At 40.9% G+C, this 14,727-nt stretch overlaps 1 non-coding gene and 2 pseudogenes across 1 annotated transcript in view; all 3 read right to left on the bottom strand.

Annotated features, from left to right (window-relative positions):
- LOC116802997 overlaps positions 1-190 on the bottom strand; it is a 1,995-nt gene extending 1,805 nt beyond the window's left edge. Inside the window, exon 1 of the ribosomal RNA XR_004363300.1 lies at positions 1-190. This exon is cut by the window's left edge and continues 1,805 nt beyond it. This is a non-coding gene — a ribosomal RNA (small subunit ribosomal RNA).
- Positions 191-4,526: 4,336 nt separating this feature from the next.
- LOC116802993 lies at positions 4,527-13,715 on the bottom strand (annotated as a pseudogene).
- A 416-nt stretch (positions 13,716-14,131) lies between these two features.
- LOC116802996 lies at positions 14,132-14,282 on the bottom strand (annotated as a pseudogene).
- Positions 14,283-14,727: the final 445 nt, after the last annotated feature.

The raw sequence follows: 14,727 nt of genomic DNA, 5'->3' as shown, positions 1-14,727 counted from the left end.
AGGTTCATGTTTTAATTGCATGTATTAGCTCTAGAATTACCACAGTTATCCAAGTAACTGTTAACGATCTAAGGAACCATAACTGATATAATGAGCCTTTTGCGGTTTCACTTTTAATTCGTGTGTACTTAGACATGCATGGCTTAATCTTTGAGACAAGCATATAACTACTGGCAGGATCAACCAGAATAATGTTTTTCCTTCATATTCCATTCATATTTTTTGAATCGAAATAAGCAATATAATAGATATATAGATTTTTCACTTTATATAATTCCATGATTTTTATTATATTGAATAAAATTCAATATTTCGCCTTTGGGTAAAATTTTAAATATATAAATATAAGTAAAAAATCTATTCGATTACGGCCATTTTTATATAGCATTCGTAATCCATATTTTCATTTTTAATTTATACTTGTTTTACCAATATAACAAGAATTTCATATAATTATTGTAATATATATGTTTCTATAATTTTATCTTTTTATATATACATATTTCATTATAAAATATCATTTTATTTCCAACATACATAATTATTGTATCCACACATGTACAATTTTTGTTTAACCAATATAAATATTAAGTTAAATCATTTGCATTTTGAAGATAAATTTAAAATTTATCTCTTTTCATATATCTCTCTGGTAATATATAACATAAAACCAAGCGCATATGATAATATTTCCACATTTAATATATAATTTTATATTTCTTTCATAAGAATCCATATTTGTATTATACCGTAACGATATAATAATCCAACTATACGGCAGGTAATAAATTAATATTTGCCTGCCTCCAAAAATTAACGATAATATATGGAAACGATTTGTTATTCTATATATAATAGAAACTTGACTTTTGTTTCAACGATATTATCTAAAAAGCGTATATTCCTATTATCCGCGGAGCCAAGTCCCGTGTTCTATAGAACTGAGAAACAAATTTGTACGGATAATAATATACTTTATTTTATGTAACCAATATAAACATAATCCGAAATAAATATTTCGAATAATGCGGGAGGTCGGCAACCACTGCCTACCTATAGTAGTTTTTGAACCCGCTGTCCTCAAAGCGGGTATTTTCAATTCCGTTTGCCACCCAACATACGGTCTATTCTCTTATATATTAAGAGATTATAGGAACATTTCATTTTTTTTCCATTATTCATATATAATATGATTATTTTTTTTTTATACATATAATAAATATTAATTTTTATATGTTTATTATTTAATTTACTCATATAATTGCCAAATTCATATGAATACATAAGTTTTGAACAATATGAGAGGTCGGCAACCACTGCCTACCTATAGTAGTTTTTGAACCCTCTGTCGTAATTCCGGTCGTTTACACTACTATACCTCTCACTATATGGCTTTTCTCTATAATACTAAGAGAATATGGGAATATCTCAGCATTTTTTCCCATATACATATAATAATTAACCATTTTCATATGTATATTATTTAATTTAATCATATAATTGCCAAAATCATATGAATACATAAGTTTTGAACAATATGAGAGGTCGGCAACCACTGCCTACCTATAGTAGTTTTTGAACCCTCTGTCGTAATTCCGGTGGTTTACACTACTATACCCTCTCACTTAAATGGCTTTTCTCTATAATACTAAGAGAATATGGGAATATCTCTGCATTTTTTCCCATATACATATAATAATTAATCATTTTCGTATGTATATTATTTAATTTACTCATACAATTGCCAAATCATATGAATACATAAGTTTTGAACAATATGAGAGGTCGGCAACCACTGCCTACCTATAGTAGTTTTTGAACCCTCTGTCGTAATTCCGGTCGTTTACACTACTATACCCTCTCACTTAAATGGCTTTTCTCTATAATACTAAGAGAATATGGGAATATCTCTGCATTTTTTCCCATATACATATAATAATTAACCATTTTCATATGTATATTATTTAATTTAATCATATAATTGCCAAAATCATATGAATACATAAGTTTTGAACAATATGAGAGGTCGGCAACCACTGCCTACCTATAGTAGTTTTTGAACCCTCTGTCGTAATTCCGGTCGTTTACACTACTATACCCTCTCACTATAATGGATTTTCTCTATAATACTAAGAGAATGTGGGAATATTTCAGCATTTTTTCCCTTATACATATAATAATTAATCATTTTCATATGTATATTATTTAATTTACTCATATAATTGCCAAATTCATATGAATACATAAGTTTTGAACAATATGAGAGGTCGGCAACCACTGCTACCTATAGTAGTTTTTGAACCCTCTGTCGTAATTCCGGTCGTTTACACTACTATACCCTCTCACTATAATGGATTTTCTCTATAATACTAAGAGAATGTGGGAATATTTCAGCATTTTTTCCCTTATACATATAATAATTAATCATTTTCATATGTATATTATTTAATTTACTCATACAATTGCCAAAATCATATGAATACATAAGTTTTGAACAATATGAGAGGTCGGCAACCACTGCCTACCTATAGTAGTTTTTGAACCCTCTGTCGTAATTCCGGTCGTTTACACTACTATACCCTCTCACTTAAATGGCTTTTCTCTATAATACTAAGAGAATATGGAATATCTTAGCATTTTTTCCCATATACATATAATAATTAACCATTTTCATATGTATATTTTTTAATTTACTCATATAATTGCCAAAATCATATAAATACATAAGTTTGAACAATATCAGAGGTCGGCAACGGTCTTTCCTCTATAATACTAAGATAATATGGGAATATTTCATCATTTTTTCCCTTATACATATAATAATTAATCATTTTCATATGTATATTATTTAATTTACTCGTATAATTGTCAAAATCCTATGAACACATAAGAGAATACAATATGAGAGGTCGGCGCAACCATAATATAGTAGTTGATGACGAGGTGTTTGGCAACTTGACACAATCCATTAAAGTCTTTATATTAATTATATGAAAGGGACAATATCATATGCGTCACTAAATTGATGACGAGGTGTTTGGCAACTTGATACAATTCTTTAAAGTCTTTATATCAAAAATTATATGATAGGGACAATATCATATGCGTCACTAAATTGATGACGAGGTGTTTGGCAACTTGACACAATTCATTAGAGTCTGTATATTAATTATATGATAGGGACAATATCATATGCGTCACTAAATTGATGACGAGGTGTTTGGCAACTTGATACAATTCTTTAAAGTCTTTATATCAAAAATTATATAATAAGGACAATATCATATGCGTCACTAAATTGATGACGAGGTGTTTGGCAACTTGACACAATCCATTAAAGTCTTTATATTAATTATATGCTAGGGACAATATCATATGCGTCACTAAATTGATGACGAGGTGTTTGGCAACTTGATACAATTCTTTAAAGTCTATATATCAAAAATTATATGATAGGGACAATATCATATGCGTCACTAAATTGATGACGAGGTGTTTGGCAACTTGACACAATTCATTAAAGTCTGTATATTAATTATATGATAGGGACAATATCATATGCGTCACTAAATTGATGACGAGGTGTTTGGCAACTTGATACAATTCTTTAAAGTCTTTATATCAAAAATTATATGATAAGGACAATATCATATGCGTCACTAAATTGATGACGAGGTGTTTGGCAACTTGACACAATCCATTAAAGTCTTTATATTAATTATATGATAGGGACAATATCATATGCGTCACTAAATTGATGACGAGGTGTTTGGCAACTTGATACAATTCTTTAAAGTCTTTATATCAAAAATTATATGATAAGGACAATATCATATGCGTCACTAAATTGATGACGAGGTGTTTGGCAACTTGACACAATTCATTAAAGTCTTTATATTAATTATATGATAGGGACAATATCATATGCGTCACTAAATTGATGACGAGGTGTTTGGCAACTTGACACAATCCATTAAAGTCTTTATATTAATTATATGATAGGGACAATATCATATGCGTCACTAAATTGATGACGAGGTGTTTGGCAACTTGATTCAATTCTTTAAAGTCTTTATATCAAAAATTATATGATAAGGACAATATCATATGCGTCACTAAATTGATGACGAGGTGTTTGGCAACTTGACACAATTCATTAAAGTCTGTATATTAATTATATGATAGGGACAATATCATATGCGTCACTAAATTGATGACGAGGTGTTTGGCAACTTGATACAATTCTTTAAAGTCTTTATATCAAAAATTATATGATAGGGACAATATCATATGCGTCACTAAATTGATGACGAGGTGTTTGGCAACTTGACACAATTCATTAAAGTCTTTATATTAATTATATGATAGGGACAATATCATATGCGTCACTAAATTGATGACGAGGTGTTTGGCAACTTGACACAATCCATTAAAGTCTTTATATTAATTATATGATAGGGACAATATCATATGCGTCACTAAATTGATGACGAGGTGTTTGGCTACAGGAAAAAATCATTTATTTATCGAATCATCAAGCAAAGGATAAGCTTCAGTGGATCGCAGTATGGCAGCTGCTCAACCACTTACAACACCTTGCCTGTTACAAAAGTCGTTTACAATTGATTCTAGGCTTTGTCATTGTATTAAATAATGCTTTTATATGTAACTAGCGCGGCATCAGGTGATCGAAGATCCTCCTAATTTACTATGTTACAAATTACATTGGCATCACATCCATTGTCGTTTATAAAATAAATTATAAACTTTAAATGGTTTAGAAGCCATACAATGCAAATTGCCCCTTATTTATCATTGCAGTCCAGCACGGATACGACCTTAGAGGCGTTCAGGCATAATCCAACGGACGTAGCGTCATACCACTGTTCGCTCGAACAAGTATTGTGCCATTGGTCCGTACCTGCGGTTCCTCTCGTACTACGCAGGAATGCTGTCGCAACAACGTTTTGTCATTAGTAGGGTAAAACTAACCTGTCTCACGACGGTCTAAACCCAGCTCACGTTCCCTTGCATGGGTGAACAATCCAACGCTTGGTGAATTTTGCTTCACAATGATAGGAAGAGCCGACATCGAAGGATCAAAAAGCGACGTCGCTATGAACGCTTGGCCGCCACAAGCCAGTTATCCCTATGGTAACTTTTCTGACACCTCTTGTTAAAAACTCTTTAAACCAAAAGGATCGATAGGCCGAGCTTTTGCTGTCCCTGTGTGTACTGAACACCGAGATCAAGTCAGCATTTGCCCTTTTGCTCTATGTGTGGTTTCTGTCCGCACTGAGCTGGCCTTGGGACACCTCCGTTATTATTTGAGAGATGTACCGCCCAGTCAAACTCCCTACCTGGCAATGTCCTTGAATTGGATCATACCTGAGTAATTGGAGTTATACCAAATTTTCAAATCAAAAATACATAAATGCATCGTTTTATTAAAGAATTTGTTTGCGATTATATAACAAACTCGTGATACTTTGATCAAGAAGCTTGCATCAAAACCCAATACCATAAGATATAATAAATATATCCGTATAATGGCTAGGAAATGATACACGTTCCATTTAATCAAGTAAGTAAGGAAACAATAAGAGTAGTGGTATTTCATTGACGATACCAAACCGAGGTCTAATATCTCCCACTTATTCTACACCTCTTATGTCTCCTTACACTGCCAGATTAGAGTCAAGCTCAAAAGGGTCTTCTTTCCCCGCTAATTATTCCAAGCCCGTTCCTTGGCTGTGGTTTCGCTAGATAGTAGATAGGGACAGTGACTTTCGGACCTCTCCGAACTTGTTTTACGTGGCGTGTTCCACACTGAAGGGATTACAACCACGACACCCTGAACACCCACAAGTGGTGCATGTATCAACATGGTGCATGAGTCTGGATACGCCAGACAAACGTCCCGGACTGGAAGCTATAGCTATGTACATAGCGACCACCCCGGTAGCAATTCGAGTACTTGCTTGCCGGGCAAGCACTCCCCCTTGCTGAGGAGCGAGATCTACCTAAAATCTCTACTGATCTCTGGGTCACAGCACCCGAGTTTTGCGCAACTAGCACCGTAACTCAAACGTCGGAACACGAAGGCTCTACCCGCGATATGGGTATCAACCACAGCCACCACGATACTCCCACCAGGGGGCCTACCTCAATGTGCTGTCTTGGAGCAGCACAACCGTGGTACCGAAAGAGAGGCTCGGTGGGCCTCCTCCTTTTGCTCCGACAAGCATGGTTAGAGGAACCAGTCGCTATATTAGTCGCCTCTTACGACAAGCAATAGCGGCTGTGAAGTATTCTCGCCCGCTAACCACACGGCGAAGTTTTGGGCTAAATACCCCTCCTCCTACGGAACACCTCGTCCGCAAACGCTGCCAGCCGTTGAATCCTCTGCTGATCTTCCAGGATTCTATTGAAGGTCCAGTTTTCGCCAAGGCGCTGCACTCCAAGTCCATCGAGGTTTCGCAAATCTGCATATAGAGGACAAGCGCACAATATGTGCATCCAGTCCTCATATGGATCACCACAAGCGCAAGCAGTGGTATCGCTGAGGGCTCTCCCTTGCAAAAATGCGTTAAACGACCCGTGACCTGTCAGCAGGAAAGACGTCCTCATCGAGAATCCAAAGCTTGGATCTCGATAGGCGAGAGTGACGTATGGGATGAACTTGTGCGTCACCCGTCCTGGTTGCTGTCGTCATCCCATCTGTTTTGGCCAATTCTGCAGCAAGCACTCTCTAGGCGAGTCTTCCTCTGCTTCCAGCTTAGACACGTAGTGTCCTCGCCGTATAGCCAGTCGTTCTCCTCCAGCGGTATCCACGCTTCAGCTTGTACTTGACCGCTAAAACTTAGCAGCCAAGTCAAGCGGGGAGCTCCGCCAAGTACCTGCAGTGCCACTGTGGACACTGTTCGGCATACCGAAAGGCATCCAAGCAGGATTAGCCTCTGGCAGGAGGCTAGTCGTCTCCGGGCGGCTACCTGTTCGGCGGTGTCATACCATACCGGGGCACCAAACAGCACACAAGGTGCATGAGTCCGTCATATATGGTCCGCCTGGCTCGAGGACTGGAAGCCCCAGTCGGCTCGAAGCACACGCGCCAATGCTCCAACGACTCCGGTCATCCGCTGGCGAAGCGAAGCTATGTGCGTGAGGAATTTCATTCCTTCACTGACCGTGATGCCAAGGTACCGACAGCTACGCACATACGGAAGGTTCGCTCCAGCAAACCTCACCGTAGGCGCACGTCTCAAGGCACCTTTCAGCAGCATTATTACCGTCTTGCTGTCGAGACGGTAACGCCAACTTCCGCTCCCCACGCTTCTACGATGGACATCAGCTCTGCACCTTTTTCCTCTAGCTCAGCTCGGGAATTTCCCTCGACGAGAAGCAGCAAGTCATCCGCGTATGCACTCAGCTGGCAATACGGCTGGAGACGCTGAAGCAGTACATCCATCAGTATGTCCCAGATAAATGGGCCACTGATTGACCCCTGCGGGCAGCCTCTAGTTACCGGTACATCCACAGTACCGGAACTGCTTCGGATCACTGCTCTTCGGCCGGAGAAAAGCTCTGCCACAAGCCATCTCCCGGCATCCCAAGTCGGCTAGTCGGCGGAGTGCAGCACTCCATTCGACGTTGTCGAATGCTCCTTTGAAGTCCACGAATGTGCCGAGCACGTATTGCGCCGGGCTGGCACAAACACTGCTCTTCACGTGCCTCCAAGCATCTCCACACATCGTCCTTGGCGAAATCCAAATTGCCATCTGCAGCCTTCCGGAAGAACTTCTCTCACACGATTCACCATGATGGCCTCGAGCACCTTACCAAAGACTGGTAGCAAGCATATTCCTCTATATGAGGAGGCTCACATTTGTCCTTATCTGGCCCTTTGAGCAGCGAGACAACTCGTGGGCACTTCCACTCAGCGGGAAAGTATCCTAATCGGATGCATCGGGAAAACAACGATGCAAGGTGCTCGGGTATGGCGCGCCAGACTGCCTTGCAGATAGTGCCATTAATGCCGTCCAAGCCGGGAGAGCGCCTGCTCTTCAACCGGGCAACACATGCATCAACCTCGAATACTTCGAGGGCCGGTGGGACTTCCTCCGCGATGGCAGTCGGTGCTTCGGACTCCGCAACTGGGAAGAAATTGCGGAGGAGCACTCGTGCACAGTCACCCCATCGGTGATCATCTCGCCATTCACGCGGAGGCACCCAATCTCCGTGCACTTCCTGCGGCCTCGGCAAATCTTATAGACGCGCCCCCATGGGTCGTCGGCATGATCTCCCACGAAGCGTTTCCACTCATCCATTTTCGCCCTCCAAATGAGGCTTCTTGTAGTTGGCTGAGGCCCGCCTCAGGTCGACCAATACACGCTCTATTGCGGCATCATCATCATGACGCCTTCCATTTTGAGTAGGCGACGAAGTCTCCGGACTTCGCGCCTTGCATCACAGAGGTCGGCAGTCCACCAACGTGCTCTCCTGCTGGGCAATCGATGGACTTTCTTCCCAGCGCAATATCACATACATTATGTACTATACTGCGCAGGGTCGAAATTGCTGGTCCAACGGCGACTCTGAGAAGTTTTCCGGAAGTTCGGCTGCTCTACTCACCATTTCCTCCTTGAACAATCGCCAACGTGCATTGGAGAAGTTCCAGGACGCCAAGGAGCTATGCTCTCAACTGCGCGCGCGGTAGTTGGTTCGGCCACAACAGTATGATTTGTGGTCACTCAATTCCCACTCGTCCACTCTCCACTCATATGTGGCCCACATAGATGCTGCCTCATTGACGATTGTCACGTCGATATCGCTTGTAGCTCTGTAATTATCGAACGTGTACACCTCTGTTGACTGGTTTAGGGCGGCGACTCTGCCTCCAGCATCCACTCTGACAGCAGCTCACCCCGTCTGTAGTTAGCTTGCCCCTCGGCATGACGAGAGAGTTTGCTAAGCCACATGGGGGACACTGCATTCGCGTCGAGGCCCAGGATTGCGGGGGTTCTGCTGGCCTGCAGCAGGACCGCATCCATGTACCGGATGTACGGTTCCAGAGGTGCATCATACTGGCAGTATGCGGCGCAAAGGAAGATTGAGCCAAAACTCCCTTTCACACCAGACATACGCCATAATCTGTGGTGAGGGTCTCCACTGGCATACAGATGGCTTCCTGGTGATCCACTAGATGGCTGCCTTCCCTCGCCGATCGATGAAAATTCTCATTCCTTCAGGCAGCACATCATTCCGTCCCGCCGAATACGGCTCCTGCACCAGCGCGAACATAGACTCCGATCTCCTGAGTCGGACTCCGAGCTCGATGGTCGCAGCTCGGCCTCGCCACAGTTCGCTTGGATGAAGCTAAACATTAGTGTCTAGCTTGCACCCTCGCCAGCAACGCCCGTATATCGGGCAAACGCTCGAGAGCATGTAATGCCCGAGGGTTGCCCTCTGTGGCGGCAGTTCCGGCAGTCCACCGGGTTTTGGCACTTTGCCGCAGTGTGGCCTTGTTGCCCGCACTGGCGACAGACACTATCCTTCTGCCGGCATTCGCTGACCTTGTGGTCGAAACCCACACATCTGTGGCAGGCGTATGTGCGGACCTGTGACCGGCATCGGAATGAGAACACTTGATGTAGACACGACCTACATCAAGCTTCGCCATCGCCCGGTCGTCAACCTCCAGCGTCCATTTACTGTGGCGCCGTCAGTACCGACCAGCCTTGGTCACCAGGTGCACTGACTTCTTAACTGGGCAGATTCATTTCGCTGTCGAAGTTGTTTTCGTGGAGCTCCTTCATAAACTCTCAGGCCGTAGCTGTGTCGACGTCATATAGACACTTCGGCTTCTCGGCCGCATTCCGTGCCACCATTTAGGCCAACCTCGGCGAATCTTTTTGAAGCGACCACTTCTGCAGCTCTCCCACCGAAGGAGTGCGAATGATCGCACCACCACCTCGACGGAGCTCACGGACCTCGTGTACTCTGACTCCGAGAGAGGGTGCAACCATCGTTCGCACCTTTTCCGCTATGTCTTTCCCCGATAGCGCAGGGTCGTCGCACTTCACCACCGCTGACCACGTCTCGCGGACCTTGGTAGTCCGCGGGCAGCGATGGGTGCAACCTGCTGCATCTGGGGAGCATTGGCGGCCGTATTTTCAACAGATTCAACGACGGGGCGGCGGTGGCGGCATAGCAAGCCGGTCTCCAGTTCCGCACGGAGCATTAGCGCAACCAGCTCATCGTAGCGGCTGATAGCATATGAGAGTCTTCCGTGTCACTTCTCCTAGTCTGCGGAAGTGCTTCTCACCATGCGCTGTGTGGCCGACAGCTCTGCATCATGGTGCTTGCCCAGCACGGGCGGCGCGGTGGCGGCAGTGGCAGTGGTGGCAACAATTTTGCAGCAGTGAAAACGGGGAGGCAGCAGTGTGGTCGGCAGAGGGCAGCAGTAGGATCAGCAGCGGTGGAGCAGCGTGGGGGGGGGCAGCATAATGGCAGCGTTCTCCGTAGCGCCGGGCGTCCTCCAGCGACGAAACGGTCTCCAGTACCCCAACGGGTTCTGGACTCCATTCGATGCCAGGGCAACCAATTTGCTGCGTTGGCGCCGAGCTCTTAGATGCCAGATGCTTCTGCGCTGCCTCGTCTGGACTTCATCGAGGCACTACTTCCGCTCAAGGCATCGCGCTGCTGTCGCTCTCCATGGCATAAATACGATGGTGGTCCACCTACGTCGACGCCAGCAACCGTATGCTCGTTTACTCGCTGACAAAGGTAGTTGCTCTGGAACTCGAGCTCCACCTATCGGTAGAGTCTGGTAGCACTAAACTTCCTAGAACAAACCTTAGCATGATCCCAATAGTTTGTGACAGCTGATCAAAAGCTTACTCGAAAACTTACTCGTAAGTTCGCCTTCAGCACGTGCTAAGTGGAAAATTCCAACAATTATTGTTAATTACTTCCAAACCGTTGTTTATAACCACGAAATTAGCACACGACTTTCGCGGAGCACTAATTCACCGATTTTATTACTTCCAAACACGGAAAACCAGTTCTTCGCAATCTGTACACGAGCGCAACGAAACAGTCCGTCGTTAATCCATTCATGCGCGTACTAATTAGATGACGAGGCATTTGGCTACTTAAGAGAGTCATAGTTACTCCCGCGTTGAACCCGCGCTTACTTGAATTTCTTCACTTTGACATTCAGAGCATGGGCAGAATACATTGTGTCAACACCCGTAGGGCATCACAATGCTTTGTTTTAATTAGACGTCGATTCCCCAAGTGTGCCAGTTCTGAATTGATTGTTAATTGATAATCGTTATAATTGATAAGAACTAATTGGTTTAACCAATAGTATTCTTAAAATTTTAGCAAGAAAGTTCCACAATTGGCTACGTACTAACTATCGGGGAACAAGTAACTACATAATGCTAGAACTCTATTTACCCAGAACGAGACATAAACCATGTTATTGTTTCCCAATCAAGCCCGACTATCTCATCTTCAGAGCCAATCCTTATCCCGAAGTTACGGATCTAATTGCCGACTTCCCTTACTACATTATTCTATCGACTAGAGACTCTTCACCTTGGAGCACTGCGGATATTGGTACGGCTGTTGAGAAGTTTGCGTGTCCCCACCATAAATTTCAAGGTCGAGAGAAAATATCGACACAACAGTATATGTCATGCTCTTCTGCCATCTACCATATTCTCTGCGAAAGACTTCCATGGTAGTAGGCTATAAACAGAAAAGAAAACTCTTCCGATATCTCTCGACGGCTTCTTTATGGTCGTTCTGTTGCCAGGATGAGCACGAGGCCATATTTAATAACAACGGATACTCAACAGGTTACGGAATTGGAACCGGTATTCCTTTCGTTCAAAATTATTCAAGTGTATTATATCGCTTTGTTTATATAGTTAGGCATTTTTGTTTTACTTGAAATTTTCGGCTTTCGCTTGAACTTAGGACGACTAACTCGTGATCAACCACTGTTACACGAACCCTTCTCACTTCAGTCCTCAAGGCTCATTCATTATTTGTACTACCAAGATCTGTACCAATGGCAGCTCCATGCAGGCTTACGCCAAACACTTCTACGCATACCATTGTACTTCTACTCCTAAAGTTTCAAAATTTATATACAAGTATATAATCATTACTTTGCGGTAATGTATAGGTATACAACTTAAGCGCATCCATTTTAAGGGCTAGTTGCTTCGGCAGGTGAGTTGTTACACACTCCTTAGCGGATTTTCGACTTCCATGATCACCGTCCTGCTGTTTTAAGCAACCCGCCTTTCATGGTATCTGCATGAGTTGTTAATTTGGGCACCGTAACATTACGTTTGGTTCATCCACAGCGCCAGTTCTGCTTACCAAAAGTGGCCCACTGGGCACATTATATCATAACCTTGAACTTCATATCAAGAAAGTTAGGTTCTTACCCATTTAAAGTTTGAGAATAGGTTAAGATCGTTTCGACCCTAAGGCCTCTAATCATTCGCTTTACCAGATAAGATTATTTTATATAATATTAAAATGCACAGCTATCCTGAGGGAAACTTCGGAAGGAACCAGCTACTAGATGGTTCGATTGGTCTTTCGCCCCTATACTCAATTCTGACAATCGATTTGCAGTCAGAACTGTTTCGGTCTTCCATCAGGGTTTCCCTGACTTCAACCTGATCAAGTATAGTTCACCATCTTTCGGGTCACAGCTATATGCTCAAGGTAGTTCCAGTTAGAGGCATAAATAATATAAATATACATTATACATAACTATATAGAACGCCCGGGATTGTGTTAATTAGCTATAAATAGCTAAAAAACTAATCCATTATTAGTCAAGTTAATTACGCTATTAGGTTTACATCCAATAACTTGCACATATGTTAGACTCCTTGGTCCGTGTTTCAAGACGGGTCCGAAGGTATCCTGAATCTTTCGCATTGTTAATCATACAAGAGCATATAATAACACAAAAATCAATGATAATTATGCCATTATATATTCCGAAAAATTAACGCTCTGTAATAATATAAATCTATCAGCACTTTATCAAATTAATAAATTTATTCTGTGTTAAAATGCAAGCAATTTAATTGGAATAAACTATAAGTTATATTTTATGATAATTTGGGATATGCTAATAGATTACAATGTCCTTATTGGAAAAAATGCACATTATTCTTAATAATATTATTTAAATATTACAATTTTAATGATGAATTTTCCATAACGGTATTCAGGTTCATCGGGCTTAACCTCTAAGCAGTTTCACGTACTGTTTAACTCTCTATTCAGAGTTTTTTCAACTTTCCCTCACGGTACTTGTTTACTATCGGTCTCATGGTTATATTTAGTTTTAGATGGAGTTTACCACCCACTTAGTGCTGCACTATCAAGCAACACGACTCTTTGGAAACATCATCTAGCAATCATTAACGTTATACGGGCCTGGCACCCTCTATGGGTAAATGGCCTCATTTAAGAAGGACTTAAATCATTAATTTCTCATACTAGAATATTGACGCTCCATACACTGCATCTCACATTTGCCATATAGACAAAGTGACTTAGTGCTGAACTGTTTTCTTTTCGCTCGCCGCTACTAAGAAAATCCTTGTTAGTTTCTTTTCCTCCCCTAATTAATATGCTTAAATTCAGGGGGTAGTCCATATGAGTTGAGGTTGTATATATAACTATATTTTGCCATAAATTCTTTATATATAAATGATAAAACAATCAATTAAATTCGTTATAAATAGTTCCAATAGTTCTTGTAAGCAAAGTCATTTTTATCCATTTAACGAACCAACGAAGAATAATAACAAAACCAAGATTTTTCTTTTTCCGAATCATTAATAAGAGACAATTCTAGATGAAAAATATTTCAATTTTTTATGCTAGACATTTCTCAGTATTATTTGATTGAAAAAGAAAATATTTCTCTTCGTTTTTACATTCAAATGTGAGATAATGTTTTTCATTTCTTTTTTAATATTATGAATAAAATCATTATTTAATCCAATAATATACCATATGCTTATAAAAATTTATAAACAACTTAATTAGCATAGTCTTACAACCTCAACCTATGTAGTCCAAGCAGCACTATAAAATTAATTAAAGTACATAAAGCATGGACTGCGATATGCGTTCAAAATGTCGATGTTCATGTGTCCTGCAGTTCACACGATGACGCACAGTTTGCTGCGTTCTTCATCGACCATGAGCCGAGTGATCCACCGCTTAGAGTTTTATAATTCAATTTTATATAATGTCAATATTGTTTTTATTGAAAGAAATTAAAAATACACCATTTTACTGGCATATATCAATTCCTTCAATAAATTTATTTTTATACTAAAATAAATGTTGCGAAATGTCTTAGTTTCATATAAGCATTATGTATCATAATAATCTGGTTATGGTTTGCTATTTTGGGTGACACATACTGCAAATTTATATAAAACATTAACCTGATGGATGACAGGTACAAACATTGTATATTTTAGGTTGTTGCATTAGCCAACGTATGCTCATAACATAGATGAACAATACATATTCGCAACGCGTGTATATTATGGTCATATAACACACACTTATTTTGATTACACACATTCAAAAATTTTTATTTTAATTCGACTTCTACTTTCGAATTTAGTTTAGTTTCTTCGATTTCCATTTTCGAGAATTTGTTTT

This window comes from Drosophila sechellia, unplaced genomic scaffold, assembly GCF_004382195.2.
Source record: "Drosophila sechellia strain sech25 unplaced genomic scaffold, ASM438219v1 U_267, whole genome shotgun sequence".
In the NCBI taxonomy this organism is placed as follows: Eukaryota; Metazoa; Arthropoda; class Insecta; order Diptera; family Drosophilidae; genus Drosophila; species Drosophila sechellia.
Note: the sequence above shows the minus strand (reverse complement) of the source record. Positions and strands in the feature narration are given on the sequence as shown.